Here is a 24,849-nt window from a genome sequence, read left to right as displayed (position 1 = left end):
TGTGGGTCAGCGTTTCGGGCAGGACACCTAGGAGGAGGCTCATCTCTGCTCTGCTTACCTTCAACTGCTGCATCTCAAAGACTGAGGGCTGGAACCTCCACTCATCTCTGGTGGGTGATGTTAGGAAAACTCCAACAGCTGGGGCCTGGGGAGTGGGGCTCCTGGGGTATCTCTACGTGGTCTGTGTATGTCGTCTTTCCAGCATGGTGGCTGCAGGTGGCCAGACAAAGACTCTCCTAAGGCACGTGTCCTGAGAGACAGACAGACAGAGAGCCGCGCAGAAGCTGTGTCCCCTTTTCTAACCTGGCCACAGAAGGCACACAGCACTGCTTCTGCTGTGTCACAGTCATTAGAAGCCAGTCACTAGGCCCTTGTGTCTTCAAGGAGAGAATTAGACTTCACCTTTTCATGGAAGGTTTAAAGCCAACATGCTCCCCAGGCTTCCCAATAAACTCTTTCTTAGTTAAGAGCATGGGCAAATTATTGTAAATGTGTTGGGGCGGGTAGCTATACAAAGAGAGAAGACTTTACCTCTGCCCTCAAGGAGACTGCAGTCTAGTTGGGGAAGATAATACTTTCCTAAGAAAAGATTACCAAGAGTATCTTTGGAGTGATAAGTTCCAAATGAGATGCAACCACTATGGAAAACATTATGGAGGTTCCTTAAAAAACTAAAAATAGAGTTACCATAGGATCCAACAATCCCACTTCTGGGCATGTATTTATAAAAGATGAAAACTCAAATTTAAAAAGATATGTGCACCCCAATGTTCACAGCAGCACTACTTACAATAGCCAAGATGTGGAAACAACTTAAATGTCCATCAACAGATGGCTGGATAAAGAAGATGTGGTATATACACAATGGAATATTACACAACCATAAAAAGAATGAAATAATGCCATTTGCAGCAACATTGATGGACCTATAGATGATCACACTAAGTGAAGTAAGTCAAACAGAGAAAGACAAATATCATGTGATATCACTTCTATGTGGAATCTAAAAAATAGTACAAATGAACTTATTTATGAAATAGAAACAGATTCACAGACAGAGAAAACTAACATTGTTACCAAAGGGGAAGTGGGAGAGAGGGATAAATTAGGAGTTTGGGATTAACAGATGCACACTACCATATATAAAACAGACAAACAGCAAGGACCTACTGTATAGCACAGGGAACTACAACCAATATCTTATAATAAGCTATCATGGAAAAGAATCAAAAAAGGAATATATAGATATATAAATGTATAACTGAATCACTTTGCTGTCCATGTGAAATTAACACAACATTGTAAATCAACTATACTTCAAAAAAAAAGTTCCAAATGATAAATTGTGCTAGAAGTGAAGAGGCCTGTGTTCCAGCTCCAGGCCCATTAATATGCCGGGTGACAAGGGCCATGCCATGCAGGGTCCCTGGATTTCCATCTCTTTGTCAGAGCAGCTGGAGGTGGGGTGCAGCCTGTGTGGACAGGGAGATCCCCTGCCACCTCTTTGGCACTCCTTTAAGCAGTAAATCTGTGAAAGAGGATTAACTCCAGTTTACCAATTTCTTAAACTTCTGAAGTGTGTCATATGTCATGGGTGCTCTACCCAGGGCTATAGGGAGTACAGAAGTCAGTTAATTCACATGCACTTCGTGAATGGACACATCTGTCTTATTACCTGTATGTTACGTACGTATACACATATATAGTCTTACAACACGGGCATAGAGATGTTTATGTCTTTGCAATTGATATATGTGATGTAAAACAAATAGGAAAGGAAACACAGGAAGACTGTGTGTATATAATGTTTAACACAGTCACAAGTCTAAGAGATACACATGAAATTTATGTGTCAGTTCAGCCATTCTATGCCAAATAATTGTCCACATGGATTAACCTCTTTGGGTTAACGGACAAGCACTGCCTGTGAGGCCGCAGACTTGGTTATAGTTGCTTCTGTCATCACCTAGGTTGGGCAAGTCACCTGTCCTCACTCACCCTAAATTAGTGCCACATCCATGGAGCAATGGCCTTGAGGTATTTTATGAGGCTCCTTTACAAGGCTCCTTTATACTCATAAAAAAAGCATTGATTTACTGACTTTTATTTTTTTGTTCATACCTATCTGTGACTCCAAACACGTGTTAAAATGCCCTGTATTCTAACACTGACTGTCTATAGTGTACATGCTTGACTACATTAAGAGTGTCCTTTGAGCAAAATTTTCTATGGAATACTCTAACAAGCAAAAAGAGAAAAGCCTTCTTGTGAGCACAACTCTGTGCTGCACTCAGACTTTTATATTACATGCATCTTTCTGCAAGGTAATAGTGCCTTGTCTCCCTGGACATTATTAAAGCGTTTCATGGGTTCCAGTTCTCATTTTATCTATCTCCTGGGCTTCTCCATTCTTGCCCTTTTAAGGTCCTTCTCTGGCCAGTTCCAGCACTTCTGGGCCCCAGCCCAAAGTCTCCGTGATGGGTAAACACTATATTCCCGTATAAGAGGGATGAGACCAAATCTCTGTAGGCAGCACTGCTGGAGAAACCATCTGTTAGGTCCAGGCAATCTGCACTTGAGGAAAATTCCTGAACAATACTAAACTGTAGAACGACCCGTCGCTTACCTCCTGGCAGAGGGGAGTCCGGCCTGCTGAGATGAGGAGGAGGGTGCCGTTCAGTTTATACGCACTGCCTTATTTAGGGCTCAGATAACTGTACGATGAGGAACACGAGCCAAGAGAGAGCTAAGTAAGCTGCCTGAGGTGAAAAGTCTAGTAAGGGGAGGGGCAGGAGTGAGCTCCCCGCTAAGGCCCAGGTCCAAGGGCAGCGGCGCGTGGGCTGGCTCAGCGGTGGTCAGGTACCTGGTGGCCTGTTTGAAGCTGGTCTCATCCAGCATGTGCAATGGGACACGGTGGTTTGTGGGGAGCAAGGCACAAAGAACTACGGAGATAGATCAAAAGAAAACAGCAGAGCTTGGCAGCAAAGTGGAAAAGGCGATGAGGGAAGAAAGAATCCGATTCCTGCCCGTTCGAATCTGCTGCGGGGCAACCTACGAGTTACTGGTTTGACTGAGGAGTCCCACCAGCCCGCCCCAAACTGCTACCCGCAGTGCCCTCTTCAGCCAGCATTTCCTGCTAGATGACAGGTTCTGTCAACAGCATCTCAGGCCCAGTCAGTGCCTTTTCCATCAGTTTTGGTACCAACACAGTCTCCTTTCAGAGGCTCTCCAGGCTGCACCCCGGGCCGTGGGCAGGCCCAGTGCAGCCGCAGGGGCTCCACTCTCAGCAGGGCGAGCCCCGGACTTGCAGTGCAGCGGGCTGCACTTGAAATTCCTAGGAATCTTGAAATTCCTAGGAATGCCGTCATCTTTGATTTGTGCTTGTAAGTCTGATGGGGCAATGCACCCAGGGGCGTGGGGCTTCAGTCCAACGAAGAAAGCCTTCTGCCACCTCCTCTACCGACCGAAGCCCCAGGCCCCACATAAAAGTACAGCCCTCTTGGGGGAGCTGCGGGAGTCACACAGCCCAGGGCCTCCCCGTGGGGCACGGTTGCCGGAGGCCCTGTGGTGGGCCCTTGGCAGCCTGTCACCCCTTCAGAGTCAGACACCAGGTGAGCCCAGCACTGAGGCTGCAGGACCCTCGGGGTCCAGCGAGCCTGGGAAGGAGAGCTTGGGAGCCGTTAGGTCTAAGTGCAGCCTGCACCCCGTTCTGGCCCCTGGGGCCTGTGGGAGGGAGGGTCCCTGTTCTTGAGGAAGAATGACATTAAATAGGAATAAAAAAACTCCATGATAAGTTGAGAGACCATGGATGAAAGGGAGCTTTAGATTTTAGTGCCTTTAAGGGTGATTTTTCCCGCTTTTTGAACAAGGAGCCTCATGTTTTCATTTTGCACTGGACTCTGAAATCTATGCAGCCAGTCAGGTTATTATGTTTTAATCACCCTTTTACCAGCTCTAATCTAATATTCTACCGAGCGCGCCGCACCGCCGGCCCCTGCCCTCCGCACGCCTGCTCCTCGGGCATCGGGAGCGGCAGGACGGTGCTGGTGGACGTGGCGGGACAGCCCGCGTCCCGGGCGGGGAGGACGCTGCTTGCTTTCTGTTGTTCGTCATCACTGCTGTAACAGCTTGTCTGCAGACTTGGGGGTGGCGGATGGGGGGCCCCGCAGTCCAGCTGATCAGGGGCTCAGTCCCAAGGAGCCTTTCTAGGTAACGGGCGTCTCTCCCGGGACCTGGCCTTGAGTCAGTAGTTCCGTGCAGCCTTCATCTGAAGCAGGCAGGCCCCTGTGAACCCACCCTGGCCCCAGGCTGTCCTCTGTGGCCCTGGCTCCGGAGGCCAAGGGCACAGGCAGGCATCATCTCGAGTATCCGGGGGGTCCCGAGGGAGTCCTCTGTGCTGTACTCATGTCCCCCGAGCTCTCCTGGCACTGGGGGCAGCTGGCCATTCTGGTAGCTCAGAGAACATCCAGCTGGGGAACGAAGTACCACTGTCATCATCTCTCGGGTACACAAAACTTAAAAACACATCCCTCTTCTTGAACTTAGACCACAGGTTTGAGACAGATGCCAGTCCAAAAGACGCTGTGAATGGAAGAGGATGGTCTCTCCTTACAAACATGCGTTTCTATCTTCTCCCAGCCCCCAACCCCAAACAGCCCTGTTTTGGGGGCACAAATTTCCCTCTTATATCTCTTGTGGGTAAAGGCTGTCAAACCAGATTATTCTCTCTTGCACCCAAAGGCAGGGCAGGGGACTGCTTGTTGAGAACTGAGCCCTCTTTGGACTTAAATTTAATATCTCTGCTGCCAACAGAACACGAACTCCTCTTTAGTCCCTGCAATCATGGGGTAACCTCCCAGGGCAGGAAAAGATCTTAATAAGCAGACCTCCCAGACCCCTGTCATCCACACGAAGACGTACCATTTTGCCAGCTCAGCAATGAATATAGAGTCAACATCATTAATAAATATTCACTTAGCATCTGTAATGTGCTTATCATTTAGGGAGTGTAGGTCCAGGCCACCCAAGGTGGCTGTGCTCTTGCCCTCTGCACATCCCCTGCTGGACCAGTGCCTGCTTCCCTTGCACCTACTCACCTGCCTGGCCTTCCTACACACGTGCCCCTCAGGTCCCAGCTGGTGCTTGTTCTCATCAAAGGGGCGGTGAGGGGTGTGTCCCTCTGCTGGTTTCCCTGGTAACCAGTGAGCCATCCTGACATCATTTCCCCCTATAACTGCTAACCGCCCCCTGCCTCCGGGGAGCAGAGCCTGCCCTGAGGTCCTCCGCAGGCAGTGGGGAGTCGCTCCGGGACCTCGCTTGACAGGTAAGCTCCCCACCCACTAAACCGCTCTGTCTCAGTCTCTGTCGCTGACTTGGGGCTCTCCTGTGTTGAAGCTGGGTGAGTACAGGCCTTGTAGCCTCCGAAGCGCAGGCCAACAGGGAGATTCTGTACAAGGTCTAGCCCTTAGCCTCTGACTTTCCTCTGAGCTGGGGCTTTTCAAATAAGTTGGAGGGAAGGGACATACACGTAAAGATATGAAGGACAGTGCATGATCGTACCTGCGGGGCGCTGAAAGAACAGTCTAGTTGTGTATACATATGGGAGGGAGGACGGTCTGCTGGCCGGGACTGTTGGGGTGACATAGAGCTCGGAGGACATGGGTAGTGTAGCAGGAAAATGGGGCGCAAGAGGATGGTCATGTTCCAGGCCTCGGGCGAGCCCCTGGGACGCATCCCACTAAGTGAGGGTCTTTGGCTTCAGGCAGGAAGGAACTCAACAGCGAGCCATCGCAGTGCGAAAGCGAGTTTAGAGAGGTACACACTCCTAGACAGAACGCCGTCAGCCTCCGAAGTGAGAGGGACCCCGGGAGCGGGGTGGGTGGTTTTGGGCTGGGTAATTTCATATGCTAACAAGTGGGAGGATTATTCCAACTATTTTGGGGGAGGGGTGGAGATTTCCAGGAATTGGGCTCCACTCACTTTTTGTCCATCTGTGGTCCACCTGGGAACTGTCCTGGCGCCTGTGGGTGTGTCACTTAGCAGCTAACGTATTACAGTGAGCATGTAATGAGGCTCAAGGTCTCCTGGAAGTTGAATCTTCCACTATCTTGGTCCTAACCACTATTTGTCCTGTCCTCAACGGCTGTGCCATTCTTCTAACAGCTGTGTGCCCTGCCCACTTCCCTCCTGTCTCAGTAGGGCCTTGGAGGGGGCGTAGGCTTTAGAGAAGCTGTGAGAAGGAGGAAGTGCCTTTTAGGAGGAATACATAAAGAAATGAGTGGAATTCAGATTGTCCATGGTGTTGGAGGCATAGTCCACAATATGCAGGATCTTTATCCACCTTTCCCATAAGAACTCCTGGTCCTTTCTCAGGGGTACTTCTGCCCTAGGAGCCAGTCCTGCTGTAGGAATCGGCGGAGACACAGCAATCGGAGTTGCTCATTTAAGACTGGTAACATGATGGGGGGCTTTGGCCTTTGGCCTTCCAACACAGGTGCTTCCACGTCTGCAAGACAGAAGGGTGATTTGTCTTCACCATCAGCAGGTAATTAGTGAGCCATGCGCAGCTCTCCTGAGACACAGGGATGCTCAGACACACAGATACAAAGATACACATTAGTTCTCAGATACAGTGCAATCCAGATACAATGCCCGCCAGCCTGCAGAGTCAGGCAGAAGCCCCCATCATGGTAGGGCTGTGTCCCTGCTGATCATCTACAACATGAATCCAGAAATGTGTTGCAGAAATAAAATAATTTCTCCTCAAGCCAAAGTATCTGTCTTAGGACAGGCTCCCCAGAAGCAGAACTTGGGGAGACTGGGGTTTCTGTGATCTGCTGAGGGTCAACTCTGCCAGGAAGCTCTCAGAGACTGAGGGAAGTAGGGAGGGGAGGGATGGAGCTTGGAAGGATGTGACCCATGGCAAAGTCTGGCCCGGCCCCATCCACAGCGTGCAGTAGGGTGGGGGCTGGGCTCTGGAGCCTAGAATCCCACTGCAGAGTGGTCCTTCCTTGAGGTCAGGGGCTATATTTTTGTAGCCCATGTCAGACAGGGGCCACTGGCCCTGGTGGGAGAGAAGAAGAGACTCAACTCCTGGACTTGGCTCTGGTCAGCAGAGGGCTTGGAGAAGGCGGGTCAGTGTGAGCCGTTGGCAGCCACCACTCCCAGCAGCCAGGTTATTGGAGGAGGTTCCCAGGAGAGGAGAGCTGGACAGAGACAGGCCAGCACTCCTCTGTGTCTGCCACAGTATCAGGACAGGGACTTACTATGATGCAGTTCAGTGTCACGCTTCACCCTACCCGCCTCCCTGGACCCAGATTGGATTGGACACAAGAAATCTGGGCCTGTCCCAAAGCATCTGTTGGCAGCAACACAAAGAAGAGGCCACCTCTTGGACTTTTTATTTCTTTTCCTTGCCATAGGCTGATGGCTGGCTTTCCTAGGTAGGACGGGATATCCCAGCAGCGTCATTCTCTGTAAACCAAGCAAGCAATTATGGTCCTTCAGTAAAAAACAGCCCCGGGGGCCAGGGATTGGGAAATGGCGTGTGTAGGTTTCCTCTTTTCCGGTTATACAAAGAAGTAACTTTGGCTTTGAAGTTGCAATATCTGTGATTTACGGCATTTGGAGAATTGATTCATATTGAATCATTTTTATAGTATCAGAACAGCGTACTTCCTCATTAAGTGGAAAAACAAACCAGAGGCGAATCTGTTTCAGTCTCCCAGATTTTCTTGCTGTAATTGAACCATGAAACTTTTAAGTGAAATGGAATGGTACCATTTTAAATTCGTATCAGCTCTGATGAGGAAACTGGTGGCTTTTGCAGAGGCGGTGGTCGTGAAATGGGGAAGGGGTGTGATGGGAATGAATTTTTCCAGATAAAGAAAAAAAAAACCCCAGCCTCATGTTAAAACAATTTTTCAACAAAGCATTTGGCTCAGAATTGACTTGAAATGTCTACGTAATTCATTTTTAGGATTTTATACACACAGATTTACGAATGGGGATCACAGGGTGCAAATAGCTTGTAACCTGTTTTTTTAAATTAGTAATGAATATTTTAAATTATACTATATATATATATTTCTAAAACACATCTTTAAATAGATAGCCTTCCAGTTTTGAATGTGTTGTTATGTGTTTACTTAATCTTTTATTGAAAATTGAATTTATTTCCAGGGCAGTGACATTTTGATTTTGATTATGACAGCGCCAAACACAGTATCATGAACAAATAGGCTGGGTTCACATTGTTTGGTCACAGGATTTCCTTTGTCATTGAATAAAATCTGTAAAAGCATACTTCCATTTCAAAACAACAAATTCACTAGTGGTTATGTTCTTGACGAAAGGCCTCCTGTGATGGAGATCAGTGCTACTTAGAAGTACAATTTTATTTTAAAGTTATCCAAAAAATATGTACTTCCACAAGCAGAATTTTCCATCTCAAGACTTCTGAGGTAAAGGAAATTGGTATAATCCTTATTTCTACAGTAAAATTAAAATAATGCCACAATAAAGTCCTATGTGAAGCAGTTAGTGACTCCTAGGAAATGATTTTTAATTAGGAAAAAAACAACAAACAACAATTAATCGCTAGTTTTTTTTTTTTTTTTTCTAAGTCCTTCATTGCTAAGAAAGTTTGAGAAATACCACTGGGTTTGAAAATCAAAACAAACCACACCATTGTTGAAGCCCCTCAGATGTCCTAGGGCCTGAGACATGCCCCCAGCTCTGGTGCTCCAGTGGGGGAGTCTCGTAAGTTCTTGCTGACAAACTGAGTAGGGAATCACTGCACAATCTTTATGGTCCCTTTTGTTAAGAACAGAAATTCTAAAAACAGAAAGATGTAGAAGTTCACATGGAGTTAGGCCCAGGGCTGGGGGTATTGCATTCTTCTGATTCTGAGCTCTTCAGAACACACGCCCACCTCGCCCCACCTCCCCACCACAGAGTTAATTTAAAACAACATATGAAAGACTCTGATTCCAAACTCAGCTGTACCACTAAGTAGCTGTCTTAGAGTTTCCCTTTGTGTGCGTCAGTTTTTGCATCTATAAAGTAAGGCGTTGAACTAGAGCGGATAGAGATTCACAAACGTTTAGTGCTGAAAGGTACTGTAAGCCTTTAAAACAAAAAGGCACGTGGTTTTGCCAGCAATGTTGGGGTTATTTGGTGATAGCAGAGGAATTGAAATTTGGGACACGCAAACTCTGCTGAACTATGGGCAAGTCCAGAGAACAAAGCAGAGGAGCAAATTTTTCTTTCTTTTCCTTTCTTTCTTTAAATTGAAGTATAGTTGGTTTGCAATGTTGTGTTAGTTTCTGTTAAGCAGCATAGTGATTCAGTTATACATACATATTATTTTTAATTATAGGTTATTACAAGCTATTGAATATAGTTCCCTGTGCTATACAGTAGGATCTTGTTGTTTATGTATTTTGTATATAGTAATTTATATCTGCTAATCCCAAACTCCTAATTTCTTACCCCCTCCTTTTCCCCTTTGGTAACCATAAGTCTGTTTTCTATGCCTGTAAGTCTGTTTTTGCTTTGTAAGTAAGTTCATTTGTGTCATTTTTTAAGATTCCACATACAAGTGATACCATGTAATATTTATTTTTCTCTGACTTAATTCTCTTAGTATGATAACATCTAGGTCTGTCCATGTTGCTTTATTTCATTCTTTTATGGATGAGTGGTATTCCATTGTGTACACACACACACACACACACACACACACGTACACACACAACCACATCTTCTTTATTCAGTCATCTGTCAAGGGACATTTAGGTTGCTTCCATGCCTTGGCTATTATACATAGTGCTGCTATGAACATTGGAGTGCATGTATCATTTTGAATTAGAGTTTTCGTCTTTTCTGGATATATGCCTAGGAGTGGGGTTGCTGGATTGTAAGGTAAATCTATTTTTAGTTTTTTTAAGAAATCTCCATACTGTTCTCCATAGTGGTTGCACCAAATTACATTCCCATCAACAGTGTAGGAGGAGGGTTCCCTTTTCTCTACAGCCTCTTCAGCATTTATCATTTGTGCACTTTTTAATGATGTTCATTCTGACTGGTGTGAGATGATTACTCATTGTGGTTTTCATTTGCATTTCTTTGAAGATTAGCAATATTGAGCATCTTTTCATGTGCCTGTTGGCCGTCTGTATGTCTGGAGAAATGTCTTTTTAGGTTGTCTGCCCATTGTTTGATTAGATTCTTCAGGGTTTTTTTGTTGTTGTTGTTACTGAGTTGGGAGCAATTTTTTCTTATTAGCACAACTACCCTTTTGTTTTCACTTATTTTTTCATACTTTATTTACAGAGGAAAGGAGGAAGTTGGGAGTGGAGTCTTGAATAAAATTCATTGGAAGAGAGAGTTCAGGGTGGTGATGGCTTCTCATTGGCTATATTGCAGTGATTTCTCATTGGCTGGGCTGTTGCCGAGTGAGAAAATCTTTTTTCTTCCTGCTGTTGTAAGCCAAGTCAGCTGGGATGAGTGGGACCTCCCTGAGCCCACCCCATCAGGGCTTCCTGACTCCATCTTAAATGAAATTTTCCTTTATTCATTTTCGTAGTACTTCGTGGAATCAGGACAATCCTTTCTTTTTCCACATAGGAAACAACATGCTAGACTTGTCCAGGGGGGACAGAGAGTAAGGACCACAGCTCACAGTCACACTCAGATCATTTAATACCCAAATCCAGTGAGCTGTCACATGATCACCAATCTCACAGCTGCTTGGCTCTAAAATGTACAAATTTACCATCATCCCAAGGAGAGTTTACATTAACAGGGAACATGATGACTAGGATCCTGTAAATCTGTCGTGTTTTGGGGAATTGCTCAAAATTGGCAGTCAGCTAACCAGCTTTGAGTGCTCTTTGAGCAGAAGGTTGTTTTGCTTTTAATCCTGGGAGAATAAATTTAAACCCTCATCTATCTTTCTTGAGTCCATTTTTGCCTGTTCTCAGACTCAATCCTGTGGCTAAAGGCATGGCCAAAAATAGTAACACAGAAAGACAGATACAAACAAGTGGTAACACGAAGAGGGGGTAAAGCAAATGATGGTGGATCAGCCTGTGCTGTTTATTAGATTCAAATCCTAAAATAGGGATGGGGATAATCTTGTGGACACAGTCTTATTTTGAAATGAAGTACTGTGTATTATTTCACATATCAGCTGGCCTTGGGGTTAATGTGAATTCAGCTCTGCAACCAGTTACTTTGTAGATGACACAGCATATCAAGAGATTTGCCTGCAACTGTGACCCTTGTGAGGATAACAGTGGCTCCTTCTCTGGAGGTAAGGCTCTAAGCGAGTCTTAACTTGCAGACAGTGGTACAGCCTTCCTCAGAGGCCGCCAGGTGGGAGGCAGGGGAGGATTCTCTGATCCCGATCATTTTCTCTGATGTAGATGTTTTCTGGTGGATTAGGTGTTATTAGCAGCTAGAGTCAACAGGACAGCATAGAAAGCAGGGGTGGGGGTGTGAGAAATATGCAGCAAGCAGAGAACCCAAAGTTGCTGGGTCATGCACAAATTCTCTCCAAGTTCGGCCCAAGGCCAGGGGGTGGAGCTTTCTTTTCTGCTTGTTTCTTCACCTCTGACTTAGGCATTTCTACAACTGTTCCTGGACATGTTTATTCAAGGGGCAAGAAAGTATGATCACCCCAGACGCCATGTACTGATTAAATTTGCATGTGAATTTTCCTCCAACCCACTCAAGGATAGGAAGGGTTAGTTGGGCAGATAATCACTCTAGCTGTGAAAAAAATTCCTAGAGGAAATGGACCACCCACCCCTGCCCCTCCGCCGGGTCCTCAGTTCCCTATACCATGATGCTATGTCAACAGCCGGGGGAAGGGATCAGTAAACTTTTTCTGTAAAGAGCTATAAACATTTTCAGTTTTGCAAGCTACAAAATCTCTGTTGAAATTATACAACCCTGCTCTTGTAGGCTGAGCTCTGACACAGACAGTAGGTAAATGAACGAGTGGGTCTTCATTTCAACATTTAGTTTACAAAAAGAGGGGTAGGATGAATTTGCCATTTTCCAACCCCTGCCAGAGTATATGATCTATTTTGTATCTGCTGGACGTGGTTCTGCTTTCCCCTAGTGAGTCAGGTAGAAATCTTGCGATTGTCTTCCATTCCTCTTTCTCCTTGATTTTCTGCATTTAATCACTAATCCATATTATGGATTCTAGCTTCTCACTAGCCTTTCTGTCATCTCCTCCAAGGACTTGATGCTCATCTAACGCAGGTTCAGCCCACCTGTTCTCCATCTCAGCACCCGGTGCACTTCCTCAGTAGCTCAGGTTACAGCCTGAAACTCTCTCATGTGTTTGTTTACTTGCTTATTGTTTGTCTCCCACACTGGGATGTTCTTGAGGGCAGGTTCTTGGTCTCTCTTCTTTACTACCTGGCACAAGACAGGTGCTCAGAAAATACCTGTTAAAAGAGAAAGGACCTTGAAGCAGAAACCCCTGCCTCGAATTTCTCACTTTCTCTACTTCGTCTTTTGCATGGGCTCTAGAGCTGTTACGATCATTGGTCAAGACCCAACGGGAGAAAGGTGGCATGCTTCAAACAGAATAAGTAAAGCGAGGGTGAGTAGAAGGGCTGGGAATACAAGTGTGTGCAGGTGAGAGAGATGAGAAGGACCAGTGGGGCTGTTGACCACCCAGAGTCTGAAGTGGCAGGTCAGGGAGTTCTTACAAAAGCCTGACACCAGAGGGGTCTAGGGAGAGCCCGCTGCCTTGGTCGGCTCCGGCTGCCGTAACAAATCACTGCAGACCGGGTGACTGAAACAAGAGAAACTTATTTTCTCACGTTCTGGAGGCTGGAAAGCCTGAGATCAAGGTGCCAGGTGATCTGGTTTCTGGTATAAAGGCTTTCTTCCTGCTTGCAGGTGGCAGCCTTGCTGTGTTCTCACGTGACAGAGAGAGAGCCAACTCTCTTGTCTCTTCCTTAAGAATGGAAATCCTACCCGCATTGAACCTTAATTTCTTCCTTATTCCAAATACAGTTGCACTGGGAGTCAGGGCTTCCACATATGAATTTGCAGGGGGACACAGTTCAGTCCATAACACCTGCCATGACAGGACCCATGTCCTTTGGTCATGGGAGGCAGCCAGCCAGAGCCAACCTCCAGGATGAAGCAGAGGAGAAAATGCCCTCCCCTCACTCTTGTCCCTTCATCAGACTGGCTCAGATTGTGCCAGAATCCAGCCACAGCCCAGGAAGTGAAGGAGACAACCGATACAATTCATGGTAAAAAGCCTGCTGGGTCTAGGGTGGTAGACAAGACAAGACATTCCTTGGGCCCCTTACTATCCACTTGTGTCTGTGAAAGAAGTTGGTGTCTCCCTCCCATAGGATACACGGAGTCCCATCAGGTGGTGTTAATTCAGTCATACCCGTGTCTGGAACTAAAACATTAGTGATTACTGGGGTTTTCATATAAAGCAGCAGAGGAAAAAAAGGAAAAAAAGATAATCAAGGGACACAAATGGTAGCTGAACCTGTCCCCACACCTGTAACTGGCCATAGCGTCGTTTGGTCATCAGCATTTCCTTCCTCAATCACACATTCTATGGACAGTTCTTTCCTGGTGGGATATCCAAGCTCCAATCGTCTAAGATCCTCCAACAGATAAGCAAATCAATCCCAGAGTCTTATTTTGAGGCTCTATTTCTTGGAGTAATTTTTTTTTGCACTGTAGGTTTCTCCTGCTATCTGAAAAGAGAGCGTTCCCATGAAAACGTTCATAGACTAAAACAGCATAGAGCAAAGAAGCAGCAATTATCGTAGGGCACATTTTGTACCAGATGCACAAAGTGGAGACAAAGCGCAGATGCTCACAGACACAGCTCAGCGCTGTGGCCGCTGGGTGCTGAGATGCTGAGTGTGGTTCTCAGGGAAAGAGCTTGGTGGTGCCACTCTCTCTCGCTCACTGCAAAAAAAAAAAAAAAAAAAAAAAAGCTGAACGCTAATTTTGTCTTTTGCTTTTTTTTTTTTGTAAAAGTGAAAATCCTTTCTGGATTGCTTTCAGTTAGAAAGCAGGCACTAATGTAGGCCTTTCATGAAAGTAAAGTGGGGGAAGGGAAGCTTTTGAAAATCGGGGAGTACCTGTATTAATATATGCAGCAGGAAACAAGGCAACTCAAATAAGAGGGTCCAAGGAGAGCTTAACAAATGGACTGTGCACAAGGGGGTGGGCAGGGTGTGGGGAGGGCCCAAACTGTGGCACTGGAGTTCCCTGTGCTACTGCCTGGAGCCGTTCTTTTATCCTGAGCCTGAAAGGGAGGGATCTTTCCTGTAATCTGGAATGAGGGGGCGTGTAGAGAGCACACCTGCAGAGGAGCCGTTTCCCTGGGTGGAAAAGCCATCAGGAGGGACCCTGAACCTGCTACTGCTGGGGATCCTCGCTGGTCCAAATCACATAGAAGCCAGAGACCAGGGAAGTGGAAAGTGTGTTGATGTGGTCCTTCCAGAGTGGCCTCGGGTCGGCGGTGGGGACGAGGGGCAGAGAACTAGGTAGAGGAAGGGGAGGGTGGGTCTAGAAGGGTGAACAAAAGATCCCGGGTATCATTATACTCTTGAAACACAAGTCAAATGATTCTGAAAACAAAACGTCACCTTCGATGGCTTCCTATTATCCACAAAATAAAACCCAAAGTACTAAACGGACCCCTAAATCCTCCCACAGCCTCTCCCCATCACAGCTTTCCTGCTTTGACTTTTATCTTTTCCCCAGTCCCTGCGATTTGTACCGGGTACTTTGTGTGTTTGTTCTCCTTTGTAACTCACACCGGGAGGCCCTTCTCCCTCGTCTGTTCTGAAGACTCGGTTTGAAATCATATCCTTCAGTGAAGCTGTCAGGCATGCTTTCAGGGTTGTTCTTTCTCATCTCCTCCCGCTGTACTGGTTCCAGATGCGTCATACGTCTCCTTCATGGAGCCCCGGCTGTATTTATGCATTGTGTTAGGGGTGTTCACTGTAGCATTTAATTCTCATAGGAATCCAGCAACAGAGCTGTGTGGATTCCTTATTACAAATAATCTTAGCATCAGAGCCATCTCACTGTAAACCACCTTCCCCACTGATGAGCTCAGCCTAGCTAATGATGGGACAAGCCTGTGGGGTGAGTCTCCTGATGGGATGCCTTGGGAGGTACAGGTCACCTCCTATGAGGGATTCTCGCCAAAATGTTTTGCTTCAATCTAATCATGTCTTTAGGTCTAACAACTAGTTTGCAGAGAATACGGAGAACAGAGGACCGTGGCCAAATGCTACTCGAAGAGACAGTCGGACAAAAGCATGAAATGGTGTTACCGATCTGGGTTCTTGGACTCTTTAATCAATAGACATTGATAAGAGGCCAGGTGAGGAATTCAAGTGAGGCTTCACTGGGATTCGTGCTGCAGCACAGGGAGTGAAAACAAGTAACAGGTTTCCTCGCCCACTCCCTAGGGGAGAAGGACATGCCGGTCCCTTAAATGAGGTGAGAGGAGTAGGGCCAGGTCCATGGGTCTGGCTAGAGGGGTGGTTTAGGTGGTCTGCTGCCCCCTTCGTGGTGCTGTGTGCAGAGTTCACACACAGTTCCCTGCTTTGGCTCCCAGCACCTCAGAAGTGGCAGCTGGCTTTTGGCTTTGGTGTCTTACGGTTCATGATTCGCCCCAACTGTGCAAGGCATGCAGTTATTTTTAGTCCCTGATAGTTTCTTTGTGTTCCGTTACTTGAGGAGATGTTTGTCCCAGTGCAAGCGCAGCAGTAAAGGGTCCCAGGTCCCAGGTCCCAGCCTGTCTCAGTGGGGCCTCCTGTAAGGCAACTGGTCTGATTCCAGCCAACAGTCAATTCTATGGAAAAAAAGGGAGATGGAGGACCATTCTAGACGGAGACATAGCAGATATATATCAACCAGATACAGTGTGTCAACTTTGATGGGATCCTCATTTGCCCAAAGTCATAAAGCACGTGGCAGCGGAGGTGTAACTCGAGCTTCTCTTTGCCTGAGGTTGTAGAGCTGCTGTCCGTGCCCTGCCCAGATGCTCCTGGGACTCACTCTTCCCATCTCTGCTGGCCCTTCTGCGTCAAAGGCTTCTGACTTCAAGCACCTGCGGCTCTCTGCCTGGGGGCTTGTTCTGGGGGTGCTGTGGCTGGGGCGGTCCAGAAAGGGCTGTGGAGTTAATGGTCCTGGGAGTAGCCCTCAGCGAATAAAGGAGAAAATGTGGAGAATAACTATCTCAGCTTGCTCTTTTGGGTGAAGAACTTTGAGGAGTGGTCTCCACCATTTCTCAGGGGTCCCCAGTGGAATTTATTCCCACTTACAGAATTAATCTTCTCATTAACTTCCCCTCATGGACTTCCTTCCCGCCCCGTCCCACTTCACCCCTGCACTGGTGGCGCTTACTATAATCACTTTCCAAATAAACCACTAACACTCAACATCCTTTCCTCAAGGGCTGCCTCTGGGGGAACCCAGCTCAAAACAGGTACCAAGCCTCCCGCTCTTCCCCTCAGACAGCAGTGCTGTCTTCACCCACCCCGGCCTGTGATACGGTTGGTAGGAGGCTGCATGGCTTGGTTCATGGAATGGGACTGGGTTTTGCCACATAAACCCAGGGCTCCCCCCAGCTTCTCCACTAGCATATTGCCTGACCTGAGGCAACTGCATCTCTTTGAGCCTCCACATTCTCATTGGCAACATAGGTTAATAGTAGAGAAGTTCCTCTATTTACATGCCTTCAACTTATGACCTTTCATAGGTGCAGTGATCTTGTTCCACTTGGTGACTTTTCTGGCACTAGGTTTATTTACAAGCACTTAAGAAAGTTTAGGTAATAATCAAAGTAACTCACCATAAGATGCTAGTGATGCTTGAATAAAGCCATTTGTACTTTTGCATAAGTGGACTTAGAACAGCCTCCAGGAACGTGACGTGCTGGCAAGTCTAGGAGTTTCTGAGCCTGTCGGGGAGAATGTGAGGATGACATATTGGTGTGATGGACACAGCCTTGTGCCCAACAAAAGAGGTGCCCAGCACATAAGAGCCTTTGTGGTTACATGTCTTTCTCTAACATGGTGGAAGCAGTGTTTCCTTCATCTCAGATATTTCTTTACAGGAGTTAAAAATGAAGAAGACAAATTTTACACTCTGCAACTCTCTTTTCAAAATATATTTGCAGTATTCACGATACATCACACAGACCCCTAACCTGCAGCACCCCATGCTGGAAGCCCACTTATCAAATGTAATCTCATTCATTTTCATAGCTTCCTGGTGGCAGATTTTCTCCCTTCACTTCTCAGTCTCATTATCACATCATTGGGATTGTTTTAGCCAGTCAAGTTCTTTCATACCATCACTGACGAGAGTATTCAGATTCAGATTCAGCCTGTGGAGCTCATCTTTTAACAATCAGTGTGGTCTTCTCTGTCTCCTTAACTCACTGGTGTAACTTGAGAAGTTTGAAAATGTTCTATTCTGTTTATATGACTGATTTCATCTAGTTTTCAACTCTAGTAAGTGTCATGGATGTAACAATGAATAATATATTCACAACTACGAATTAGTTTTCTCTTGATAGCAATTTAATAATGTTCCTTAGTGGCTCTGCTGTCTCTTTAGCATTTCTTGTTCTTTTTAGAAGTATTTTGTTTTGTTTGTTTATTATTGTAGTATTTAATTATTTTATTTTGGCCGGGGGTGGGGTGGGGTGGGGGAAGGTAATGAAGTTTATTTATTTTTAGAGGAGATACTGGGGATTGAACCTAGGACCTTATACGTGCTAAGCATGCACTCTACCACTTGAGCTGTACCCTCCCCCCTCATTTCTTGTCCTTTTCTTCAACAAATACAGATTGTTAAGTCACTCTTCTTATTCTTAAATTGTCTCCTTTTACTATTTCTCTCCTTTCATAATGTTAATTATCAGTGTAAACATAACAGTCTGTTACTCTGTGGATTTACATCTAGACCAGGGCTGTCCAATAACATTTCTATGGTGATGGAGGTGTTCTATATCTGGGCCGTCCAGTAAGACAGCCACCAGTCACATATGGCTGGTAAGCGCTGAAAATGTAGCTAATGTGAGTGAGGAACTGAAATTTTCATTTGATTTACATTTATTTATTTATTTAAATATAGTCAGCTTACACAGTTGTGCCAATTTCTGGTGTATAGCATCATGTTTCAGTCATACATATACATACATATATTCGTTTTCATATTCTAAATGTAAATAATCACACATGACTATCCCTTTGGACAGACTAGATCTAGATTTTGTTTTAGCTTATGCAACAGAACTGTTTTCTACCTTTGTCTATATTTTATTTGTGTCTTCAGAAATCTATATAATCTAGCCTAGACAGTTGTGACCAAAAATGTTACTGGTGTCTGCAAAAAAAAAACCTCTCTCTCTCAACTTCAGTATTGGGGGAAAAAAAAGTAAGATTCATGGGAAATTGACCCTCAACCTAACAGACCCTCAACAAACACACACACACTTTTATAAAAATTCAGTCTAGGAACTTATAGTCAGAACAGTGTACTAGACTTTGTAGTGATCAAAGCTTTGCTGTCATTGTTTAGTGTTTGTAGGGCTATAGTTTTCTCAGAGAAAGAGAGAAAGGAGAATAAAAAAAAAAAAAAGAAAGAAAAACTGTCTTTCTTCAAAGCCAGAAATCATTGTATATTTTTCCCACTTCCACGTGTACTTTAGTGGTAAAGAATTCATAATTTCCTTTAAAGAATTGACATTCGTAATTAGAAATGCTTTGCAATTAGTGGATATAAATAGATGAATTAGTTTAATAAACATGCTACAGCTCATTATTTTTCCTCTTACAGCTCCAAGACTCAATACAACAACAAAAAATAAGGAAGTTGATTATTTTTATGAGATGCTGAAATTAAGAGAGTCATACATTATTGATTTGCATACATTTGCAAAATGTACATGATGTGCCCCTGGTGGAGTCCTGTGAAACGTGACCTCTGCACATTGCTACACTGCGCAAAACTTCTAAATAAAACATTAGTATCTCTAATATGTTTGCCAAAATAATGAGTCACAGTAGGCTGCTGTCAGTAAGTTAGCAGCTGGTGACGTGTGTTCTTCTTTCTGCTTTCCTTTAAACGTTAGAGCAAGTGGTTGGAGTCTTTATCACCAAAACCAAACTACTGGGAGCACTTTGATCCCCAAGACAGTCCATGCCTCACACGCTGTCTCCAAAGGGCTGCGGTGGCACTTGCTACTGACTCAGTTACAATTTGTCAGAATCATGAATAAAACAGATATCCTCCCCCACTTCTCTCTTTCCACCTTTTTAATAACGTCATTTCCTTTGTATGGCATGTCAGGGTGGAGCAGGTGGGTGGATTCCTTGAAAAGTTGGCAGCTGTAATACATAAAGAATATTCAAATGTTGAGGCAAGTTGCTACCCCTGCAACCCGGGCAATTTTTCATTTCTACAATGTGGATATTCAGACTTACAGACCATGTGAACCCTTACGGAAACATATGAAGGCATTTTAAGATAGTTTTTTTAAATTGTAGAATAGTACATATTCATTGGAGAACATTTTTTAACGACAAAAACGTATAAAGAACAAAATAAAACAATACATTATTCTACAACCTAGAGATTACCACTAACAATTTTTAAATAAAAAATACATATACCATTTTGTATTTTTTTTTTATTATTTCATCTTATACTGAGTCACTTATCCTAAGTCACAAATGAAGCTTTATTTATTTGAAGCTGTGAAACACCACAAATACACAAGTTTCATGTGCCCTTGCTAGTCTTCAATCCTCAGACTGAGAAAAACGGATGCATTACAAAGCAAACTTGGGGAAGCAACGTCTTTGGCAGTTTTCAGGACTGTGTGATTTCTCCACACCTGACCTGACCATCTAGCTTGTTGAACCAAGACAGACTTTCTGTTTTCAAGTTAACATCAGGTGGAGAAACATCTTCAAATTTTACTTTAAATTTCCTAAGCATTTCACCAAGCAGTGTGGGCGGGTTTTGTCAACAGTGGCTCCGTTAGAGAAGCTGGAGCTATTTTGTGGAAGTTTTCTAAACAGATGAAAGAACTTTTCTTTTGTGAGCTATTAGCGAGATGAGGAAATCAGAAGATTAGTAAAAAGGCCATAGATAAGTTATGGGGACTCAGGGCTGAAATAAGACATTGGGGGTATTTATTTTAAAGCCAGCAGGGGCAGAGGAATAGAGTAACTTTACCCAATTTCTTTGCCTCTTACTATTAGCAAAGAAGCAGAAGTGATGTTCCGAGAAAGAGAAACCCCTTTGGTTATGCCTTGGTGGCATAAACATAGATGTCACTGAAGAGACACTTGGCCCAGTGTCGCTTGGGGTCTATGGCTACGCAGTTGTCTGGGAGCCCGCCCTTGCAGCACCTGCTGGGGAATGCCCTTGGAACCAGTGGTGCAGCTGTTCACTTCCACAACCTGCTGTGTTCCTAGGAGGCTGTGGCCAGACGGGGAAGGAAGAGTGCCATTCGGGTAAAAGAAACATCAGAACACGGGGAACGGCTAGAGCACGCCAGAGAGATCAGGAGGGCCAGGCTGGCTGGACCGGGTCGTGGCACACCTGACTTCTTCAGTTTGGGCCTGCAAGCACGACTGTGGGGAAACAGCGTGAAATGAAACATTCATCACCTGTTGAAAGTCTGTCAGTTACGTTCCCACTACATGGCAGAGACTTTCCATTTTCTGGGGATGTAGCTGGTGAATGACAGGGAGGATGTCCTTGCTCTCTTAATTTAATATAATCAACCTCCTATTTTTTTTTGTGGGTGTGTGGCATATTAAATCTGGAAGCTGTAAGTGGGAAAATATGAATGTTGAAGGTTCACAGAGCGTACTCTAGCAGAGGAGAAAGATGGGAAACATACTAGAAAATGAAGGAGAACAACCTTGGGGCATGCTAAGGACCAGACAGAAAAGTTAAAACAGGGACGTAAGTAACAGGACTCACTGGGTGGCTGTCTTATACCAGGTGGTCACGGAAGGCCTTTCTAAGGAGCTGGCATTTAAACTGAGACCCAGATGACTGGAAGGACAGAGCCATGCAAAAGTGATGGGAGGGCATGAGGTAATAAAGGCAGGAGCAGCACCTCATGACAAGAGTGCAGCTTTTTAAGTGAAAAAGAGGTTTTAAAATCATCAATGTAATTATATTAAAAGTGCCTTCAATTAACAACATGCTGTTATATTTTTTTTCTTAAACTAACTGCTTTGAGAGAGTTCTTAGAGTGACTTCTTGGGGACAGGGTCTATATAGAGGTTGGGAGATCAGAAAAAGGCTGGAGGGCTGTAGTTTCTACCGGTTTGACCAGGAGAAGGGGATGCTGTTAAACAAAGGAAGATAAAAACAAGGTCCTAGTGTATAGCACAGGGAACTATATTCAGTATCTTGTGATAACCTATAATGGAAAAGAATCAGAAAATATATATATAAAAATACAATAAAATTTTATAAATAGTTTCATCAAGATAAGGGTGAGTCAAGGCCCCCACAATAAGAATTTTCAAAATAACGATTCCTAAATCAGTTGAAAATTTACAACATTCTCACACCTACATAATTCTTGTACCTAAATAATACATGGTGTGGTTTATGCCATAAAACTGTTCCTTTGATTTTCAAGAGAATTTTTTTTTAATTGAAGTATAGTTGATTTACAATGTTGTGTTAGTTTCTGGTGGACGGCATAGTGATTCAGTCACACATGTAAGTATTCATATTCTTTTTCATAATCTTTCTCTTTATAGGTTATTACAAGCTATTGAATATAGTTCCCTGTGCTATAAAGTATAAACTTGGTGTATATTGGTTTTTGTGCGGAATCCTCCTGTGCTTTGAAGCTAGAGACAGGCTTCAGTAGGTGTTCTGTGCGATTCAGGGGGTCTGTAGATGTGATTCTTGGTGTGTTCATGGGAGGGGGCGAGCTTGAGTCCCTCTACTCCACCATCTTGGCGTCTCCCAAGTCAGACCCACTCGCTATTCACAGCAAAACCCTCTTCCACATCCTGGGTCGCAGAGACCAAGAGTTTGCCTGCACGGGTAGTAGTCCATAGTGACCGAGTTCCCAGCCCCGTGAATCAGCAAACCTGGGAGCAGAATTTTCTCGGCTTCAGAATGATATCTATCGGCCTGAGGGCTACCTGTGACTAATATTCTTCTTGTTAGCAGATATTCATGACTATTATATTTTAGCTTTGGGAAAAGTTTTCTTCTTATTGTCCCATTGACTCCTCCTTCCTTAGATGCCTCTAATTTTTCAAATTCCAAATCACCTAGGCTTATCAAGCAGAACTGTCTTTGGCCAAGATATAATTATTGAAAATTTACTATACTCTATGAGCTATACAAAGAAGCAAAAAGTTTCCGCCTTCAATGAGCTTACAGTCTAGTTTGTGAGATGAAGCGTTGGTCCCCCGTTCACAGGATGCCCAATCCTTCAGCTGTCCCCTCTTCCGGAACATCAAACCCAGGGAGACAGTCCCTCTCTTGGCCAACACTTTTATCACTGAAAAGGATCCTCAGTTTCGTAACTAGTTACATGTCAGTTTCCATGACTAGCGTGTGAGGTCCTTGAAACCAGGTCTTTTGTTTTAATTCATCTAATTCCTGATATACGGTAGGTGCTCAAAAAAATGTTGCGTTTTAGATGGAGGAATTAAAGCCTGAATTATATGCAAAAACAATTCTCAAAAATATGAAAATGTATCAGAACTTCTTGACTTGTTACATATCCTCAAGCAAATCAGAAGTCATAAGCATTCTTTTAATTCTTAGCACTCAGTTTCATAGCCCTTATTCCAGATTCCTTTTATCAGTGTTTCTATCAGGCCCAATCGGTCTTTCATTTATGTAGGTTTTCAAGTGGTTGTTGATAAACCAGCCCTTTTTGAAGCTGTTTGTTCTGCTCTTATATTGAAATTGAGTACTTTTTGTTCACAGGATGTTGAGGATACCACGAGGAGGTTTTGCTAAAGTAAAGTTTATACAGTTAATGGACCCTTTACTTCTGCTCAAGATTATAAAGTAGTTTGTGTTCTTTTTCAGACTGATAACAACTTGTTTTAAAAATCTAATTTTAGATCAGCTGTGTTTCAAAATGCTACAGAAAATAATGTTAAGTGGCCAAATAGTTTTGTTTGGGACATGTTTTTGTTTTATAATGGATTCTTCTGGACCTAGCAGAGCTATGGCAGATTTCCACTTATTAGACATAATACTACCAACTTTTTAACCCCTGGAAAAGAGAATGAACGGAACGCCTGATTAATGGTTGGTGTAGTGATCCTTTGGCCACGCTTTCTGACCGATTTACACTGGTGTCTTGTTAGACTCGGCCGAACAAAGCCTCGCTTGCTGTGGGTGTTCAGTAAAAACAGTTATGTGGTCAGGAACTTGCATTCTCAAAGAAAATACAGTACAATCTGAATGAATGAAATTTCTAATTTAATGTCTTCTAGATTTCTCTGCCCAAATCATCATTTCTTTTGACTCCTTGGATCACATTTATTCTCTTTTGGAAAAATGGTTTATCTGTGTTTGTGTGTCAGACTCAAATTTTCCCTTTTCGTATTCAGCATCCTTTGCTGGTTTATCCTTGTCCACATAATTCTTCTCTGTTTCTCATTTTCCAGTGTTTTCATTTCCCATAAACCCTCTTCCCTGTCTTCACAGAGATTCAACTTAGGGAGATAATTCAGAAGATGCTCTGTTCTGCTCTGTTCTACTCTGTTCTCCTAGGAATGGTCCACAGGGATGTTTTCAAAAATAGATCATGTTTCTTGAGAGAAATTTACATTTAGAATTTTTTGTTCTTGCCTTCTTTGGCCAGTCTAGACACGGCCCCTTTAAGTAGATCTTTAATTAACAATTGCAGCTCAAGCTGAAGAGGAGCAGAACACTGGAGGTTGCTGTTTTGTACATTAATAAACGTGAATGTTTGAGTATTGAGAAGTCAGTTCTGAATAACTGGGCACACTTGGGTTTTTTTTTATGAGTAGTCATCTGCCATATACATTTAGGTGCTGGAGGTAGAAAAGCAGAATGAAACAGTCCCTGTGCTCGAGGACTAACAGTCCGATGGAAAAGGCAGACAAGGGAATCAGCGTCCACTGTATGGTGCAGTGTTCCTCCAGCGGTGCCCCAGTTCAGCTTGTGCGACATGTCCCAACAGAGTTTTCCCCAAAGATGATGCCTGAACTGAGCCTTGAAAGACAAGTAGCATTAGTAAAGACTTGCATATGAAAAGAGCATTCCAGACCAGGGAACAGCATGAGTGAGAATAGGGAACTTTAAAACATGGTGACGTGTCCATGAATTCTATGGCTCTCAATATTATTGAGTGACAAGAGTGAAATGGAGTGATAACAAGTGATGTTGAAGAAAGAGGCAAGAGCCAGGTCAGGGACACGTTGGGATCACAGTGAGGATGCTTGGGGTGAGTGCGATGCCAGTTTTAGGATTGTGGTAAATGGTGCTATTTGTTACTAAACAGGAGACCTTGCTTCTTCTCTTTCTCTGCCTGGTGAGGACACAGTAAGAAGACAGCTCCTGGCAAGCCAGAAAAAGGACTCTCATGGGAACTGAGTGGCTGATACCTAAATCTTGGACATCCCAGCCTCCTGATCTGTGAGAATTAAATGTCTGTGGTTGAAGCCACCCAATTTATGGTGTTTTATTATAGCAGCCTGAGCAGACTGGACAGTTCCTCTTTTCTTTCAATGACAGCATATTCCCAGGCAGGCAGGCTAGGTGTTAGGAAACTGTCTTCCC

At 44.4% G+C, this 24,849-nt stretch overlaps 1 long non-coding RNA gene across 2 annotated transcripts in view; it reads left to right on the top strand.

Moving 5' to 3' along the window:
• Positions 1–24,849, top strand: part of LOC116659335 — a 57,112-nt gene that overhangs the window by 18,937 nt on the left and 13,326 nt on the right. Inside the window, exon 1 of one of the 2 annotated variants that reach the window (XR_004314681.1) lies at positions 11,087–11,317. The exons of the other annotated variant lie outside the window; for it this stretch is intronic. This is a non-coding gene — a long non-coding RNA (uncharacterized LOC116659335). Of the gene's footprint in view, positions 1–11,086; positions 11,318–24,849 lie in introns of those variants that run through there. 2 annotated transcript variants of the gene reach the window in all.

The sequence above is a fragment of the Camelus ferus genome, chromosome 23, assembly GCF_009834535.1.
Source record: "Camelus ferus isolate YT-003-E chromosome 23, BCGSAC_Cfer_1.0, whole genome shotgun sequence".
Lineage (NCBI taxonomy): Eukaryota > Metazoa > Chordata > Mammalia > Artiodactyla > Camelidae > Camelus > Camelus ferus.
The sequence above is the reverse complement of the archived record's forward strand: the minus strand, read 5'-3'. Positions and strand labels throughout refer to the sequence as shown.